Consider the following 18,775-nt stretch of genomic DNA (forward strand, 5'->3'; position numbering starts at 1 on the left):
TCTCATGTCTCTAAAAACATATTTCCTCATTCCTCGCATGGTTTCCTCCATGCATCCCTGGTGGGAGGGACTAAGACGCAAGGAAAGGACCCAAGTGAGGGAAACGGGGATGCAGTTAAGAGACTTGGGATGTACCCTGTGTTACCGTGACGTCACCCATTGGTCTGCTGTTTTAAAGCCTTGAGTTCAGCATTTTGACCTTCGCCATCTTGGATTCTGACCATTAACATCTTATTTTTTTGCAATCCGAAGTGACAGAAAAGGGTGGAGCTAGTAACATCCATTAATTGCACTGTAGAGACATTTATGGACCAATATAGTGTCATTCATGTCCCTCATTGGACACTCCAACTAGCCTTTCTGCGGCAACAATTGGCCTTAAGCCACATGAGGAAATATAATCTTCTAAAATATTGTATTGATGGAATGGCACAACATTTGGTGCATTTATGTTTCACAGAGGATGTATTATGACTGATCCTCAGTCTTTTCTTCTAGCACCACCATGAGGCTGACATTTAAGCTCTTTATTGAAATATTTTTCTATCCATCGTCTGTGACCCCAGAGGGTGAGGAGTAATAATCTTAATCTCCTGACATTTCATGAAGTGAAACCATCAGGTTATTTCATCCAATGCTTTGGTTTTATGACCAAACATCCCAATCAGCCTCAGCTGTACTCTGTTGGGTGCTAATCAGGGAATGTTAGCATGCCAACACGCTAAACCAATCATGAATTGAAAAATTATTATAAGATATATTTTAAACTTGAGATTTTTTGTTTTTTTAAATACATAACAGATTTAAATACATTTGATTAAGATTTAATAAAGTAGGCAAGGTATTGATGAACAAAAATAAGTACTATAGTATTTAGTCGAGACTCTAGATTGTCCCACAGATGCACAGCCGGGGTCTGAACATGTCCATCTTTACTTTCATCGCACACATGCTATAGTTATGACCCCATGCAGGACAGCTGGAAAATGCTCGCTGAAATGCAGGAGTTTAGAAGCAACTTCTCAGTGGTGGTACACAGAGTGTCTTTACGCCATTGGTGGAGATCAACACCAACCTAGACAGCGTCGAGATGTACAACCCAATGTTCATATGTTGATCTCGGGTTTTAAAAACATCTTTAACTAGTAGTGAGGTGTTTGATGCACAGCAAGCCAAAAAGTTTTAAAACATATTTGTTGCATTTCTTTTATTGACATTTCAACAATCCTCCAAAATGTTTAAACTTTACATGAGAAAAAAAAAGGAAGAAGAACAGATTGAGACGAGACATGCGTCCCTGAACAACACGCAACTGTTAAATTCAGTTGCGTGTGTTTAGCATCTTGAACTATTACTTACTATACTTTCCCTTACCTTCTGCTGTAAGGCGCATCACCTCTAATGAGAGTTCACTTTCTTCAGTTCTGGGTTCTGCAGAAAAAAAAAAAAGAAAAAAAGTGTAATGTTACTTTAAAAATAGAATTTTACATTCCACATTTATAAAAAAGCAGCAGCTCAGTATTTATCTATTTTCGGGGTACAAGTTGCAAAGCTTTTGTTAAGGGATTGGACTATCTCGTCGCTCTCGAGACAGTCAATGTCAGCCTTCTGCTGGGGCACTGAAGTTTTCAGCTGTTCATCAACATTCCTGAATCCATCAACTTCAGCCTTTTGATCATTCAGGTTTTTTTTAAAGATAATACAGACTTGTAAAACTTACCTCCGCTGTCATTTTGTATTTCCGTCAGGTTAGCTTCAAGTTGCGTCTCCGTGGGATTCGACTTTGACTTCAAGCTCCCGGGCGGTCGAGTTAAGGTGGGAGAGTTCCTTCTTGCATAGAGTCAGCAGTTTCTGTGTGGCATTGAACGCAGCCCCAGTTTCTGACTCCAGATTTTCAAGTTTCTCTTTTCTCTCCCTTAACTGCCTCTCAGTTGTATCAAGTCTCCTCAATCTCACTGATGTTTCCCCCCTGACTCTCTCCCCGTGTTTGACCAGTTCTCCAACTTCTCTCTTCAGGCTGGCAATGTCAACTTCCTGTTCCTCCAGCTTTGTCTTTGCATCTCTCAACTCCATCTCAGTTTGTGACTGTGGTATCTTGCATGCGACAGGTCTGTTGAAGTGATGATGAAGGATGCTCCGTGGACACTGTTCTTGCTGGTATAATCAAGTTTATTACAAACAAGCAACACATGCCATTACGGACGTCTAGATCGTCCGGAGGTCTCAAGTCGAATCCGAAAGTCCCCGCTTCTAGGGCGCTCGCTTCATCTTTATATAGGGTACATGTCATGCAACATACAGGGCGGAACAATGAGAGAATGTATGTGGCCCCCCTCATTCTGCACATCCACCCTTCTGCCCCTGGTCTCCTGCACATCTGGTTTTCATCTAAGACAACTACCCTTGGGGTCTTCGCTGTACTGTGTAAGGCCTGAAAATATACCACATATTCCCCCCTTCGAGACTTACACAAAGTCTCGAAAAAATAACAGAAGAGACATACAAGTGTATGATCATGACAAAATTAACAACCCTTTTTTAACATTAAAGCAACGATAGGCCTACGGAGTATATAAAAAAGTGAGAGTGAAAAACCTGTTAGGCAGCTAATTTTTCTTGAAATATCCATTAAACAATGTAAACAGGAAAATTCTCTCACGGTCCCTCTGCCAAGGCAACCATAAGTAATACTCCAAAACACTGAAATGAGAAATTTAGCAATTTGTGTAAGGAAATGACTTAAACAAATACATATGGAACACTCAGCAAATCAAAACAAAACAATGTCCAAAGTCAGGCTGGTCGACCCATCGCACCTTTCTATGGACCTTTTCCTGCCTACCCCTCTGTCCCTAAACATCGAGAAAAAGAAAACATCCGAGGTCCCATTATATTTAGAAACCATCATTTCCCAAGCATTTAATATACAAAGACGAAAATTCATTTTTAATAATACTAATGTAACATTTCAGTGAAGACATGAGACTGTATAACGCTGCAGTTTTCTCAGCAGCCGTGACTCAGGTGTAGTATCGAAGATGTCTTGAATCTGGATGTTGTATCGCCAGTCCACGTTCAGAGTCCTTCAGATTTTCATGTTTTCATGTTTGAAGTGTCTGAATCCATTCAGCCCATCGGAGTCCCTGACAATCCACCACCCTCACAGTGGTCTTCCCCCAATATGTTCTAGAATGAAAGAAAAGAAGGCCAGTATCTTTTGCATACAGAACAGATACACATTAAAACATCAAACACCGAATAATAACACTTCTATAAGTAAAATGTGAGATTATAACTCATAATGTCCATTAATCATTTTGTTCATTTGTTTCCAATACCCCCCCTTCGAGACTAAATAAAGTCTCGAAAGAGCAAAACAAAATCAACACTACAAACTACGCAAGCAATCACATAGGTAAATAATAGGATTATGATCATGAGATATTCAAAATGGATATTCCTCCACCACTTCGATCTTTATTGCGTCATCCTCATCCATGTCCGTGTCAGCTTCGTGTAATAATGGCATCAGAGTTTGATCGCCGGGTAGCACAACTCCAACCCATCTAATTATCATTGCCTTTGCAAAGGTCAACAACAGCGTACAAAAACAAAACATCACACACAACGACAGAACTAGCGCTACCACAATCTGAACTAACACTGCAATGCCTTCCATTTAGTGTCCCTCTTTTGTACTGTATGGTATTGATCCATCATGTACTCTGGTGCCTGATCAGAGTCACCAAAGTTATTATCTACGTTTGAAATAGTCCTCTGAGCTGTCATGGATGACTCTCCATGCTTCTCTTCCATCCTTTGGTCTCTACCTTCAACCATGTCATTACTGTTGTTCACGCTAGGCTCTATTTTTGATATTAGCTTCTGGGTTGCATTAATCATATCCTTAACTGTTCTAGATGTCATATTAGATGTCCGCGTTATGTTTACAAATGTCTTAGGTGCCACAGATGTAGTCACTGTTGTAGCATTCATCCCCTTTGTAGTCATAGCTAGAGTAGTAGTCTGAGTAGTTGTATGAATATTCTTAGTTGTTTCTGGAACTAACGTAACAAGTTTCCTCTGTGTACTCATCACCCTTGGAGTGGTTACTGTAGTAACCTGTTTCTGAACCCCTTTAGTACTTCTTTAGTACTTCTTTAGTACTTTTTTAGTAGAAATTTCTTGACCTGTTGCACTCGCGAGCAAAATGACCGTGTTGTCCACAAGTATAACATTCGTTTGATTGCTGTTGAAAGTTTGGATTCAACCTTCCTCCTCTTCCGAAGTTTCGTTGATCTCTTCCTCTCCAGGGTTGCGCTTGATCAAAAGCTGGCGGTGGGTAAGAGACAAATGGACTCACCGGCGGTGGCTGGAACGATTGGAGCTGAACCTGGTTCGGCTGAGGCTGTGGTACTCGTTGATCTAGTGGAGCCTGATTCTGCATAACCAGAGCCTGCTTCTTCTCCATCTTCCTGTTATCCGTCAGTTGTATTTGATTAAGTTTCCTGAGGGTCTCTTGGTCCTGGTCTTTCTGATCATGTTCCTTTTTCCTATACAGCTCCACTTGGTGGGCTATATGATCCGTATAGACACCCTTTGTCATGCTTCCAAGACCAACCACCTCTGCCAACTTGCTTCTCACTGGCAGGGGCAACCCCTTTTGTATTCTGGCTCGCAAAATTGACCGCTCCATTTGATTCAAATCCGGGTCATTTCCTGTGACATTTCTCCACACTTGATGAACTCTCGACACATAGGCCCTCGGGTTTTCTTCTTGTCCCAGTGGTTCAATAAGAATATTGTCAGGATGTACATTTGTCGGAAATGTGTCTTTCAGCGCCCTCCACACTTGACCTCTATTTGCAGCAAACAGCTCTGAATCATTCACAGCAGTTCCCACATATCGATTAAGTCCAGCTTTCTGTAGAATCTCTCCCATAGCGTGAATTCCAACGAGGTTGGCCAAGAGTCTCTTGATATCTCCCATGGCTGGTTGCTCTCCCACCAGGATCTCTTCCAACTTCGAAATCCAAGGATGTGCTCCATCTTGAAGAGTAGGTAACTTTTCCAGTATGTTTGACATATCTGCACTCTGCCAAGGCTTATACTCCAAATTCTGTCCTCGGATGACCACGGGAGTCATCCTGCTGGGATTCGACTGTTTTCTAGAGTGCACTCTATCTTTCTTGGCAGATTGGTTGAAGTTTGCATTCTCTACCTCTTCCTTCCGAAGCCGCAATTCTTCCAGCTGGTACTCTAGTTCTCTTCGTTCTTCTGGCCTATCAGTTTTTTGTCGTTCACGGCGGCATCGGTCTATGCTTATTTCGACCTTTCTCAAAGTCTTCCGGGCTTCCTCTTCATGGCTCTCTTCCTCTTCACTGTCATCAGAGCTAACATTTCCTTTCCTTTCCGCTCTGGCCAGCATCCGCCTGACTTCAGGGTCATATCCTCCCCTGCTCCTGTCCTGGTCGCTTTGGTCACTCTCGTATCCATAGCTCCACCCTTGCTTCCCTTCTTTAAACTTTGTTTTCTTCTTACTTTTGGATCTTGGATGCATCGTTATAGTTGTCTCCGCTCGTCCTGTTTCTATTATTATGTCCTCCTCGTTTCTGATACGGTAGTCACCCTCCTGACTGATCACTGGGATCTGAGGATAGATTTTCTTGGACTTTGTCCCTACCTCATAAGGTGGCGGTCCCTTCACTGGGTTCATATGTGAGAACAATGAATTGGTGGCTTTCATCAGTTTTTCTGTTTGTTCTGTATTTTGTTTTATTTCTTCTGCATCTTTATCCCTCTTATCGTTTGCAGCTTTGATCAGTTTCTGTCCCTCGTTTTCAAACAACTGGAGAATGCCAAGCTCCACTTGCCTCTTCTCCTTGCGTTTTCTCCCCTTTTTTCCCTTCTTTTGCTCTGCCTTGTATGTGGATACAAGTACCAGCATTATTTTAATTACATCTGGGTTAAGAGTCCCCTCCACTGGCCATGGTTGGTCAATTTCAGGCCAGCGTTTATGCCATTTTTCCGATATTTTTGCAATGTTTGCAATGCCTCTAATTAGAGGATTATTCTTCTGTACCACTTCAACAGGAGTGATTACCTTTGGATTTTTAGTATTATTTTTTCCCATTATGATGACTTCCTCTTATTTTCCGTTATTTGTACTTTAAGAATTAATTGCTACAATTTAAGACTACTCAAGGCTATTTAGATTACTTCCCCCTTTCAATTATCCAATTAACCAATTATCCAATTATCCAATTATCCAATTAAGCAATTAACCAATTATCAATCAATCAATCAATCAATATTCAGCTCAAATCATCAGACAGTCACCATATTGATGTACACCACAGCACAGATCAGAACAAACCACGCACAATGACAAAAATGGACATCTGCAATTATCAGCAGAGGTTAGACCACACAACCATATGCCATTGATTAATTAAATGCATTAACTGGTCAATCAGTTGCCAAGTTTTCTATTTATTTATTTATTTATTTATTTCTCCTATCTGCCTAGATCATGTATTCTTTCATGTGTATAGGATCAGGTCAGTATCCTCTTAGGCTTATAACTGAAAGCAGGTTTATATGTGTACCATCAATATTACCTACAACTGCTAAAGAGTCTGTAGATAAATTTGTACCGGCCTTTAGTAGATTGAAACGTAAGCCTCCCCTTTGACGTCAGCCAGCCACACTCCGTGATGTGCCGGTCCACTGCCTTGCCTCCCCTTGTCAATTCTCATTCACCGTAAATGACATAACAGACAAGAAACAGGCAATGATTTAGTCTCTTATGAAATCCTTCGGTCCCGTTAACAGCATACATAAATATTATTACTAAGTTGAACCCCTTACCTAAATATTGTAGCATTTAGTGAACTCCCACTGAACCTAAACAGTTCAACTGGCAAAGAAATTCTCTGTATCTCCCAAGAGTGTTTTATCATCACCTTTCGACCTCCATCTGGAGGGAGTTTTGAGGCGAGTGAGGGGGGAGGGGTCAAATTCTACCCTTCTTAAACGAAGTTCATTGTGCATTTAACAACTCATTTGTTATTTTACGTCCCTTTTAAGAAGAGCTCATGTTTTATTTACTGACTCGTTCAATTCATTAGTCTTCTCAAACGAAGCTCATGGTTTTATGAAATACATCATTCAATTCAATACATTACATCTCCTTAAACGAAGCTCATGGTTTTATCAAATATATCGGTCCACATATCTGTCCTTTCAAATTATTAAATGTCCCGTTCTAAAATCACCACCTATGTACGTTTATTCAATCATATGTTTTTTCTTTCTTTCCACTCATCCTATGCATTTTATGGCCCACCTCTGGAACACATCAGCAGCTAAGATTCACACACACACATTGTCAGCACTTCGACGCACACCCATTCTCCCCTTTGCTCAATCCCAAAGTAAACAGACGCACACACATTATCTTAGCCTTCTACGCACATACCTTAAGCACTTCTACGCACACTCATTCTTCCCTCTCTTCTCCTCCCAAAGTAAACACACGCACACACATTATTTTTTATTTTTTTTCAGCACTTCATTCACACAGCATGCTTTTTGCCGCTATATTTCCTTTTTTCCTTATAAAATTTATGCTACCTCTGAGGTGTAAATATTCGATGAGAGGCTGCATCAGACACCGTTCGTCAACCAATGTCAGAGTGGTAACAGTCAATCGAATTTGTGAATTTACACTCTCCAGTTATTAAACTGACCATAAGATGTTATTTCAGGTTTTATTTCGGCCCGTACTACATGCACCTACACTTTAGGGCTCTACCTATCTGATTTGCGGCTCAATCATATGATCATTTCCTTATCACTCTTTCCTTTAACCTTTTACATTTATTTATTCAAATTACCTGGATCCAGGTTTCTCCCAATTTTGTTTTTCTAACTTAATTCCGGACTATGTCAGAGCCATCGTTACGCGGTGACTAATATGCATATGTCTTACCGTTAAGAAGTTGAGGGCCCCTTCTTCATTAATCTTGCATGATACTATTTAGTCCACCTTATTCGTTACCATGAAGCTATTCTAAACTATTCCTTTTCCTTTTCCCCCTTTTTTTTTTTTTTTTTCATAAATTTAGCACGGATCCTCACTTTAAACATCAAATCAACAGGACATGTCCATAACAAGAAGGTTCTTAATTTACGGTGTGTCCCAGCAACCTCACATAACAATTCCACATAACAGCCTCAATTAATGACCAGCATTCAATCGAGAGATCTCACCGTATGTGAAGTTGTAGTAGGAAACTGCCAGGCCACCTCCGATACTGTTCGTGACGCCATCTTTGTGGTATCTTGCATGCGACAGGTCTGTTGAAGTGATGATGAAGGATGCTCCGTGGACACTGTTCTTGCTGGTATAATCAAGTTTATTACAAACAAGCAACACATGCCATTACGGACGTCTAGATCGTCCGGAGGTCTCAAGTCGAATCCGAAAGTCCCCGCTTCTAGGGCGCTCGCTTCATCTTTATATAGGGTACATGTCATGCAACATACAGGGCGGAACAATGAGAGAATGTATGTGGCCCCCCTCATTCTGCACATCCACCCTTCTGCCCCTGGTCTCCTGCACATCTGGTTTTCATCTAAGACAACTACCCTTGGGGTCTTCGCTGTACTGTGTAAGGCCTGAAAATATACCACATGACACCATCTCTTCTAGGTCCTTTTGTGCATTTGAAACATTTGTCACTAACCTTCCAAGCGCACTAATGTTGCCGCTTGCAGAATCAAGCTGCAGTCTGGTCCTACCTTCCATAGCGTCAATCCTGTCTCACAGCAGCATTTGGTTCTCTTCAAGTTTTGTCTGAACATCATCGAGGTGTAAAATGTTTTTGTAATTTGAGCAAAGAGTCAGCGTTTCTTGTCCTTGCTCCGGGTCACAGCTCCGTCTGAGTTCTGAAGATGCCGCTCCAACAAAAGCCAGAAGAAAAACCACCATGGTGACCACCTTCACAGATATGTTAAAGTTCTTCACTTGACCAGTCTGCAAAGTTAGGATTCCCGTGCCAGTCTCATGTGGCAGCTCCCTTTTACCTTTTTTGAGGTGGGCGTGGCAAAGGGTCATCAGCAGAGTGGAAACACCTGAGCTCATCAGCAACACTGGCAACACATGGGCCCTTTGTGCCAGTGCACTCTTTTAAAAACCCTGTTTAGTCTCAGTAGGTCCCTGTCTCCTGCCTGAGACACTCATATGTTTTTTGGTTGACATCATGGTTTGTGTCGGCGTGATACAACATTACACACTTTCCACTCATGCACTCACCTGCACTGCTGAAATTACTGATTTCACACACCACTGTTAGTTTTAGCTTGCCTTTAAGTTAAGTTGCCTTTAAGTTAAGTTAATAATTAGCTTTGTTGCGTGAGTCTCACTCGTCACTGTCGTTTTGTGACGAGGGTGCAACAAGAGCTTTCTTACATCTAGGGAATGTCCCTCACCACTTAAACCACCAAACCTCTCTCTTTGATATTCTGCCATGTGTAGACTTCTCTTACTATTCTGACATGTAACGTAACTCAATCGAAACTTGTGCTGGGTTCACGCAACAGCCACGCAATGCAAAAAGGAAAACCTAGAGACGTAATGCAGCAGAGAAATGCCTGAAAGAGATGATCCAAAACAATCAAGAGCAAAACCATTCATTCATTCATAATTGTGTGTAATAAAAAAGGAAAGTGCACATAACACTTTGTGTGACACTTCAGTCAAATAATGATGTGATACAAACCAATGATCTAATAATACAGTGCAGTTTAGTCTGGATAATCCTGATGATCCTGAGGAGAGGTTGGGCCAGGCTGCCGTACTGATGACCGGAGTCCGGTTCCCCTTCATGACCTTTCGAGAGGTCAGGACCATTAACCTACGCATGGAGAGCTTCGGAAACAAAGAGGCGTAACTCTATGGTTCAGCGCTCAAGGAATTTGGTTTCAGCCTTCCAGAAACCCAGGATCAGTGCCGGGTCCGCCATCCCAAAGACTCCTTGGTTGTGGTCAGGGGAGACCAGCTGAACCCAGATGTGGGACAGCGCATACCAAGCAGGGAACTGTGGCTTGCAAACTCCTTACGCAGTGGTATAGGTTTGGTGAAGAAGATTGAGTGGAGGAGGTTGGATGAGATGCCAGACAAGCCAAATATCAGGCATGGAGTAGCAGCAATGGTGGGAAAGTTGTATGTATTTGGAGGATGTTACCACTACTGCAAGGATGACATGATGAAATCTGCCTAAAGGTAAAAGGACACAACTGGTGCACAAATATCCTCTTCTCACTTTGAATAACCATAGGACTAAATACTACTCGAAACTATAGGACTCTAAACTAAATACTCGAGGACTCTAGAGTCTAGAGTATTTAGTTTAGAGTCTTGTAGTTTTTAGTTTAGAGTCTTGTAGTTTTTAGTTTAGAGTCTTGTAGTATTTAGTTTAGAGTACTGTAGTATTTAGATTTGAGTCTTGTAGTTTTTAGTTTAGAGTCTTGTAGTTTTTAGTTTAGAGTCTTGTAGTATTTAGTTTAGAGTACTGTAGTATTTAGATTTGAGTCTTGTAGTTTTTAGTTTAGAGTCTTGTAGTATTTAGTTTAGAGTACTGTAGTATTTAGTTTAGAGTCTTGTATTATTTAGTTTAGAGTCCTGTTGTATTTAGATTATTGATTAATTGACTAACCGTTTTGGCTGTAAATTTCAATAAGTAGTCCAAAAAATGTCCTTTACAATTTTCTTAAGCCAAGTAGACATCTTCAAGACCACAAAATATTCAGAAAGCTAATATTAACATTTGAAAAGCTGCAACCATTTATATATCATCATTGTTGTTAAAAAATGAAATGAATTGATTATTTAAAATATTTGCAGATCGACTTATAATGAATGGACCGATCCTTTCAGCTCTGACTGATGCTGCTCGTTTCTGATGCAGGTATTGATAAAACTCTTATGACATCTCTCCCTAACCTCTTCTTAGTATCTTACCTCTCCCTGGCTATAAGCAGCCGATCCAACATTCAGTCCCTGAGGAGCCATTGATGTATTTAGCTGCTCAAATCTGTGTGGTGCTGCTCCCAGGGGGGTGCACCCATCCATCCCAGCGGGGGCAATAGGACGAGATGGAGCTGGAGGTGGTGTTGGATCACAAATCACATCCTGGAGGATGGATAGCAGATTGTTGAACTGTTGAAAAATGGTAATTCTGCACCCTGATCCATGTTGGAGGACATTTTGTTTGCTGTCTTCTTACAGTTAGTTCTCACTTTCAGAATAATGACTCTTATCTGAAGTAAATTGGGATCCTGTGACAAACATTGATAAGACTAATAATTACTAATTACTAATAATAATAATGATAATAAAATAATAATGATAATAGCTGAATTAGAAATATGAGTTAAAGTAAACACACAGCTACACAATAACAATCTATTACTGACAGAATAATAAAATAACGATGTGTCTGGAGGGAAAGTTCCCGCTGTAAAATACAATGTTTTCTTTCTGCTAATTATACTTCTACTGTACTACAGTTCAAAGGGAAATACTTTACATTTTACTCCACTACACGTATTTGACAGCTACAGTTCCTACTTATTTTACAGATAAACATTTTATACAACTTATTTAACACGTTACTTTTATGAAATATGTTGCATTTTTAAAGAGTGAACTAAGTTACCCAACAATATATAAAGTGTATAACTGGTTTTACCTGCTCAGCATGCTACATTTAAATACAGCGTACATGTTGATGAATCAGTATTAATAATCCAATAATATAAAATATGATATAAAACTTTGAAATGAGCCAATCTGCATGATAGGTTCTTGCATAAACTAGTCCACTGCATTATAATGAATACAGCATACTATAAACCTCTTCTGTGAACCTACAAAGGCCAAATAATAGTAATATTACAAAGGCAGATCTTATTCATGTGATGCCCAATGAAAGGAACATTGTGCATGAATAATATGCATTAAACATCTTATATTACAAAACATACCACAGGATGCTATGGTATGGATTCTAGGTAACCACTTTTGAACCGCACATTGACTGTGGTTTGAAGATTTCCCTTTGCTGCTGCCAGACAGAGGGCCTGTGCAGATCTGATGTATCGCATTAACAATGTAAACTGTAAGTGATAGCAAATGGGAAATTATCTTTTACTTTCCATCTCCACATTTCTATCACAGCATCTCTTTAAATGTAACTCGTAGAACTTGGAGGGCAGATGCTGACTGATCAATGCGTCCCACATCCGCCTGCTGCAAAGGGCAGTCTACTCACACGGTGAATCACTCTGCAGCCTCTGGACCAGTGTACAACGGCAAGGTATTAAAATATGCATCATCTTTAATTCCTAAAATACATTCAGCTGGTAGTTTATGAAGTACACAACAAATAATGCAGCAATAATCCTACCTTCATAAAGGCGGGAACTGTCTCATAGAGGTATGGATTCAACTTTATGGTCATTTTGGATGTTGTTGTATTGTGTTAGAGGTGTTTTTATATTTTGTCCATCCCACATATATCAACGAGGGTACTTTATTTGCACATTTCTCATACTTGAAACTATAGTGTCCTTTGTTTTTCACTGAGCTACTGTCGTCCCTTTCAACGTGTAAGAAACTTGGACAGCATGTTGTGAAAAGTCTCTACTGATATTTGCTGAGGTTCCTGTCGAGTAGGCTAACTGTAGGCAGAGGTCTCAGACAATAGCGAAGGACAGTTTGCTATTGTTTGTGTCAGGGCCTGTACAGAAACAACGCCTGCAGTGTGTGTGTGTGAGGAGGAGGGGGGGGGGTAAACCTTATTGTTTCACTTTGTAAAGAAGCAAAGCCCTCCCCGGAGTAATTAACGTTTTCTTTGACCCCTCCTCTTGATGTAGAAAGACCTGCGACACACTCCCCACGACAACAGTATAACTGTGTTAGAGCTGTACAACTTACTTCATTGTGTAGGCTACCCCATTTTAATACTTATAATGTGTGATACTAATGTACACATTATAAAACCCTGTAACAGAGACAGAATTCTTGTCCTCTCCATATGGTGTGGTAATGTTGTAACCATTTTTTATATTTCTGAAATATAGGTCGAAAGAGTAATAAGGACCCTCCCTAGACTCCCCAAAAAGTCAGAGTACCCTTTCAGCCAAAAGAAAACAGGGGCTGATCCATAGACGCGCTTCCAGCAAAACCATTGTTATTATCTCCACCAGGAAGATCATGAGATTGGTCACTTGTGTGTGCGTCTGTGTGTCTGTCCACGGCTAATGTATTGTTTTTGTATGCTGACTTGGGTAGAAGTGGCAGTTGCAACAACACATCATTAGGAAGTTATTAGCGACCTGAGGCTTATGTTCTGCGCTGCTGCTGAAAGCCTCATCGTCATTTTTATAAAAGTCGTTTGTTTATCCCTTCACAAAATGAAACCGCTGGGAGCATTCATTGAAAAAGACAAGTGAGGAAGAGCTACTTGGATTTGACAGCGATGTAACACAAAGCAGATGCACAAACACGTTCCGAACGGATTCCCAGAAATGCTGGAAACTCATGGGAAACACTACAGGCCACCAGGTGTCGTACAGGCCAAACATTTTTAAACAAATCAAGAATTTAAACACAAGAGAGAGCCTGTTGATAATGCATACTTGGCAGGATCTTACAATTTGAAATATCCACAGCAAGACGTGACGTATCCATATAGACTACTGACTGCAAACTGGATGCAGGGAGAAAACTCTCTCCATGCAGTAGTGTCCTGATATGTCAAACAGAGAGCTGTTCAACTTCATTCTGACTTTGTTTGTACAAACTATCATCCTGCTTGACGACGATCAGTGCTGTTGTTGTGCTATCTTGCTGTTATTACTGCCATATATCAACATTAATATTGTATTGACACCATTTATCACTTCCATAAAGGCGCCAGGCAAAGATATTCTGACTAGATGTGACTTGAGGTCCTGATCTAGAATGAAGGAAGCGATAAAAAGATCGGCCACCAGATGGCAGTATGCATAAGAACAATTTAATCTTCCATCCAGTACGGCACCAGTAATTCCAGGGGTACTTCTCAAGTTGCATCCCCGTTTCCCTCACTTGCGTCCTTTCCTGCAAGGAGAGAGGAACGAGGAAATATGTTTTAAAATACAGGATCAGCTGTCATTCGGCTTTAACAGCTGGAGAGACTTTTGATAAGTTTGTGTCTGTTCACATGATCACTGTACTTAATAATAGGAACTAATAATACTAATAACTAATAAAGACACAGTAATCACCACTGTAGAGGTGTTTCTCTATGTATTCTGTTTACAAACTGTGTCCTGTGTTCTGTTTATAAGCTCAGGATCCATTTCTACCGGCGGAATGCGATCGTCTTATTTATGAATTATTTGCGTCTGTACGTTTTGAAATTGTGACTCTGGCGTCATTATTAAATAACCCAGAATATGATTATTGTTTCTCTTAAATGATAAAACTCATCAAACACTCAGGAATGATGTAAAACATGTTTCGTCTCTCCAGCTCTCTCTGACTTTAATTGTATCCATAATAAAAGTTATTGAGGGAAATATCAGATCATGAAAACTCAAATCTTTCTAATAAATGAAGAAAGTTGTTTGTGGTCGTTTTGTTGTTCAGACTACAATGAACATTTATTTAAACCAGACGGTGAATCAGAAACCTAATCAAATATAAAGCTTGAGTTTATTCTGTGATCTGTCTTCACTCTGGTATGAAACTCCAGTCAGTCCGATCGGCTGCAGCGTCCAATCACATAACTGATGAACAATGAGGGGGCGTGTCGGCCGTTAAAAGACTTCCTGGAAGTCTGTTCTCGTGGTTCCTCGCTCATGGCTCCTCCGAGGTCCCTCCTCCATCCTCGATCCTCGCTCCTCCGAGCTAAATTAGAGCTTTGGGACGGCCGTCAATATGGCGGCGCAGAAACAACTTCCGGTTCAAGCGAGGAGCGAGGAGCGAGGAAACGACAATTAAGAGACTTGAGAAGTACCCCAGGAGATGGCCATCTCTCCTCAGGCTCATTTAAGGCTCACCATGACAATGTAAGAGAGAGATAAAACTGTCACTCAATTGAGGGATAAAGATTTTCAGCATTAATATTATAAATCTTACTGCTCATTTTTATGTCCGTTTTTTACGACGGTATGAATTTTTCCTTATTTTATGAAAATAAGAAAGAAAATGTAACTCAGAAAAGTGTCTGACAGTGTTAGGGTTAGATGTTTTCAGGGGAGACCCAGACCGCTGGACTTTCCAGTCGCACCAAAAATGAACCGGATCCGGTTAACAATCAAAAAGTATTTAATAAACAAGAGAAGCTAGAACAGTTGCAAACTGAATTACTCTATCGATATCAATATGTCCCCAGGGCAGAGTTCTCACAAGGCCCACTAAATAGCCCAGCCCAGCTGGTAAACTACCCAGAGTGGTAACGGCGCGAACTCTCGCAAAAACCCTCTGGAACTAAGCCTATATTTAAAAGTCTCTGTCCGAAAGTTTAAATGTCCAGTATCAGCCTCTGTGATTGGCCGAAATTCAATAGCCCCTCCTGGCTTGGGGCAGTTATCATCTCAGTGTTTGGTTGAAGTCGTCCGGACTCCTCCTCAGGTCCTGGTGGTCAGTTGTCCATCCCTCTGTTCTCTGCTGCACCTCTGTAAAGATTCACTCAAAATGTTCCCTTTCTGACCCTCAAAACTATTCATACAGTGTTTTAATACCTTTAGTGACTATACTTCTATGGTTTAATACATTCAATGAGTAAAATACTGTAACATAATATCCTCTACAAGTAAGAATATTGTAAACATAATACATTCCATAAGTAAATATTTTGTGACTTTTTAACCTATTTTGACATTATTATTATTGTGACACTTCTACTCACCACTAGGGGTGTTATTTAATCCTACTTATAATATTTCTAATACTGAAATCCTTAACAACAGCATGAGCATTTTTCTCTTTGTGGTGACTTTTGCTGGATACCTGGAGCTATACGACTTTATCAGTCGTAGTTACCATGATTGTCACAGAAAAACAGCATGAGGGAAAGTTTTTCATTCATTTAAAATGTAATATTCAATATTAGGTAGATGTGTATTATTTAATGGCTGAAGGCCTAATATGATCCGCTGTTGTGTTGATAACAATAAATAAACAGGCCTACGGTGCAAACATTTGCTTGTGCAGAATTCCATTAATTTGCAGATTGTTGCAGATTTAAACTTCTCTCCAAATATAACCTGTACATGTTATTAAACCTGCTGTCACTTCATCTACACAAATGCTAGCATGGTAGCTGCAGAACATAGCTCGATAGCAGAATTACAAAAGGTTTTCTCCACATGTATGTGTCTCAGTCATATCATCGCATTCAGACTCAACTCTTGTCTCCTATAGACCTGTTTCTCTCCTTCCAGTTGAAACAAAAACGACTGACCAAAATTATATTAAATAGTCTCAAAAGTCACATTGCTAAAATTATACACCCGGATCAGACTGGGATAATTCCCAATCAACATATATGATTCAACATGGGAAGACATTTTAATATCCTATACAGTCCTGCCTGTAACATGGAAGCCTTTCGACCAAATTAGTGGCGTTATATGTTATACATTTATATATTATAGCTTTTTTTAATTGTTTAGAGATGCATCAGGGCGATCCTTTTCCGCTGTTCATCTTCGTTTTAGAGCTAGAACCCCAGGCTTCCTGCTTACATTTAAGTACTGATATACATCCAATAATACACCTGGGTTCTTCACATAAGATGTCGGTCTACGCCTATGATTTCCTTTTATTCATTTGGGATCCTAAAACTTCTGTTGCCCCCCTGCTGCATCTAAAAAACAAATTTGGCTCATTCTCAGGGTATAGGAAAAATTGGGTTAAGAGTAAACTAATGTGTTCATCACAAGTGGTACACAGGGCATTCCTGAAGACCATCCCATTTAAGATTGTCTTAGACAAATTCATAGGTTTGTGTATTGTAGTTACAAAAAAACCTGGGCTTGTTATCGGTGCATAATTAAGATTAAAAAAGTGAAATAATTGGAGAAAAACATCGATTTTTTGAACACCTGTCTTATCTCAATGGTGGGATGCATCAATGCCATATAAATCGTAGCTTTGCCAAGGTTTTTTATTAGTGCTGGGCAAGTTAACGCGTTAATTTCGCATTAATAATTAACGCCGACAATTATTTTATCACGTGTTAACGCATTTCAAATTATTATTATTTTTATTTTTTTATTTTTTTTAAAGACAAGAGACAATACATAGACATAACAACAAGAGGATGACAAGAACAGTGGGATATTGTAACAGACTGTCTCATGTTTATCGTTTTGTATTGGAGATATGATGTCCCTTCAGGGTTGCCGTAGAGAAAAGGCGACTTCCGCTTCTGGTCGAGGGGGGGCAGAAATAAAGAGAGAAGCTGCACCAGCTGTTGCTCTCCCTGGAGACTACTGGACATCGCTGCGGTAAAGTCAGCAGACACTTACATTTTAGTGCACCTATATGCTGAAATTCACCGTAAACGCATTTAAACGGCACAGATCGGGAGCGAGCGAAGGACTTTGAAAGTTAGCGGAAAGATTAACATGAGACAACATCCGGTTTCTTCAGACGAACATCCGGTTTTCAGAATAAGATGCCAACAAAGTATGAATTATATTCACATTAAGTATAAAACATGCTACCTGCATCTCGTGAACCAAATGTTATTGCCCTTTTGTTCACATAGCAGTACTTTTAAAATAAAAGTGCGCAATACACTACTTTTGAATTCATTATTGAACTTTGCCATAACAATGCGATTAATGGCGATTAATCGCAAAAAATCCATGCGATTAATCGCAATTAAATATTTTAATCGTTGCCCAGCACTATTTTTTATACATGTTTCAGCCCATTCCAGTGAGCATCCCTCAATCTTACTTCAGGAAACTAGACGTTACTGTTTCATCTTTCATTTGGTCTGGTAAGGTTCCTTGAATTTCTAGAAAAGCACTTGCGAAGGTGGATTTAGTAGTTCAAGCTCTACTACATGCCCATTCATTTATACATTTTGGCTTGCTGGCGTCGTAACCCGGAAGAGATGCCTGCATATATCAAGCAACTTTTCTGCAAGCGTCCCTGTCTCCCAGCATTGATTCCTTAATAGTCCAACAAAGGCTAAAAATAGACATATTATACAGGAACAATCTCACAATCCAAAACTCCTTGAAAGTTTGGTCTCAGGCGTTAGCAATATCGAAAGCCCCTTCAACATGGAGGGAGACAGGTATCGTCTTTCTTTATATTTCTATGTTGACAATCACCTCGCCTCTTTCCAGCTACTGCAGCAGGCCTTTCAGCTCAGCTCTGCACTGGCAGAAACCCCCATGCTGCTTTACTAAAAGGTGCCGTGTCTCCTTCTTACACCATCTAACAAAATTTAGATAGCTCATCGTCAAATTCCTTTAGGGAGGAATCGGGTACTGAAATTACAGAAGTGTGGAAAGCCTTTATTGAACATATTCACAGTAGCTACATCGATCTGTGTGAAACATATTTAAATGATTAAGGAACTATATTTCAACAATTCTTTAAATGCTTTGGGTGGCAAACCTTTTGGGGTCATTTCTTAAATTATTTTGCCAAAGCCACAGGAGTCCCTGTCCCCCTCATTTGGTATGTGGCCGAAGG

At 40.1% G+C, this 18,775-nt stretch overlaps 1 pseudogene; it reads right to left on the reverse strand.

Annotated features, from left to right (window-relative positions):
- Positions 1-1,052: 1,052 nt before the first annotated feature.
- Positions 1,053-9,148, reverse strand: LOC142935054 (uncharacterized; annotated as a pseudogene).
- Positions 9,149-18,775: the final 9,627 nt, after the last annotated feature.

The sequence above is a fragment of the Anarhichas minor genome, unplaced genomic scaffold (genome assembly GCF_050575085.1).
Source record: "Anarhichas minor isolate MPS153535 unplaced genomic scaffold, ASM5057508v1 ptg000071l, whole genome shotgun sequence".
Taxonomy (NCBI): Eukaryota; Metazoa; Chordata; class Actinopteri; order Perciformes; family Anarhichadidae; genus Anarhichas; species Anarhichas minor.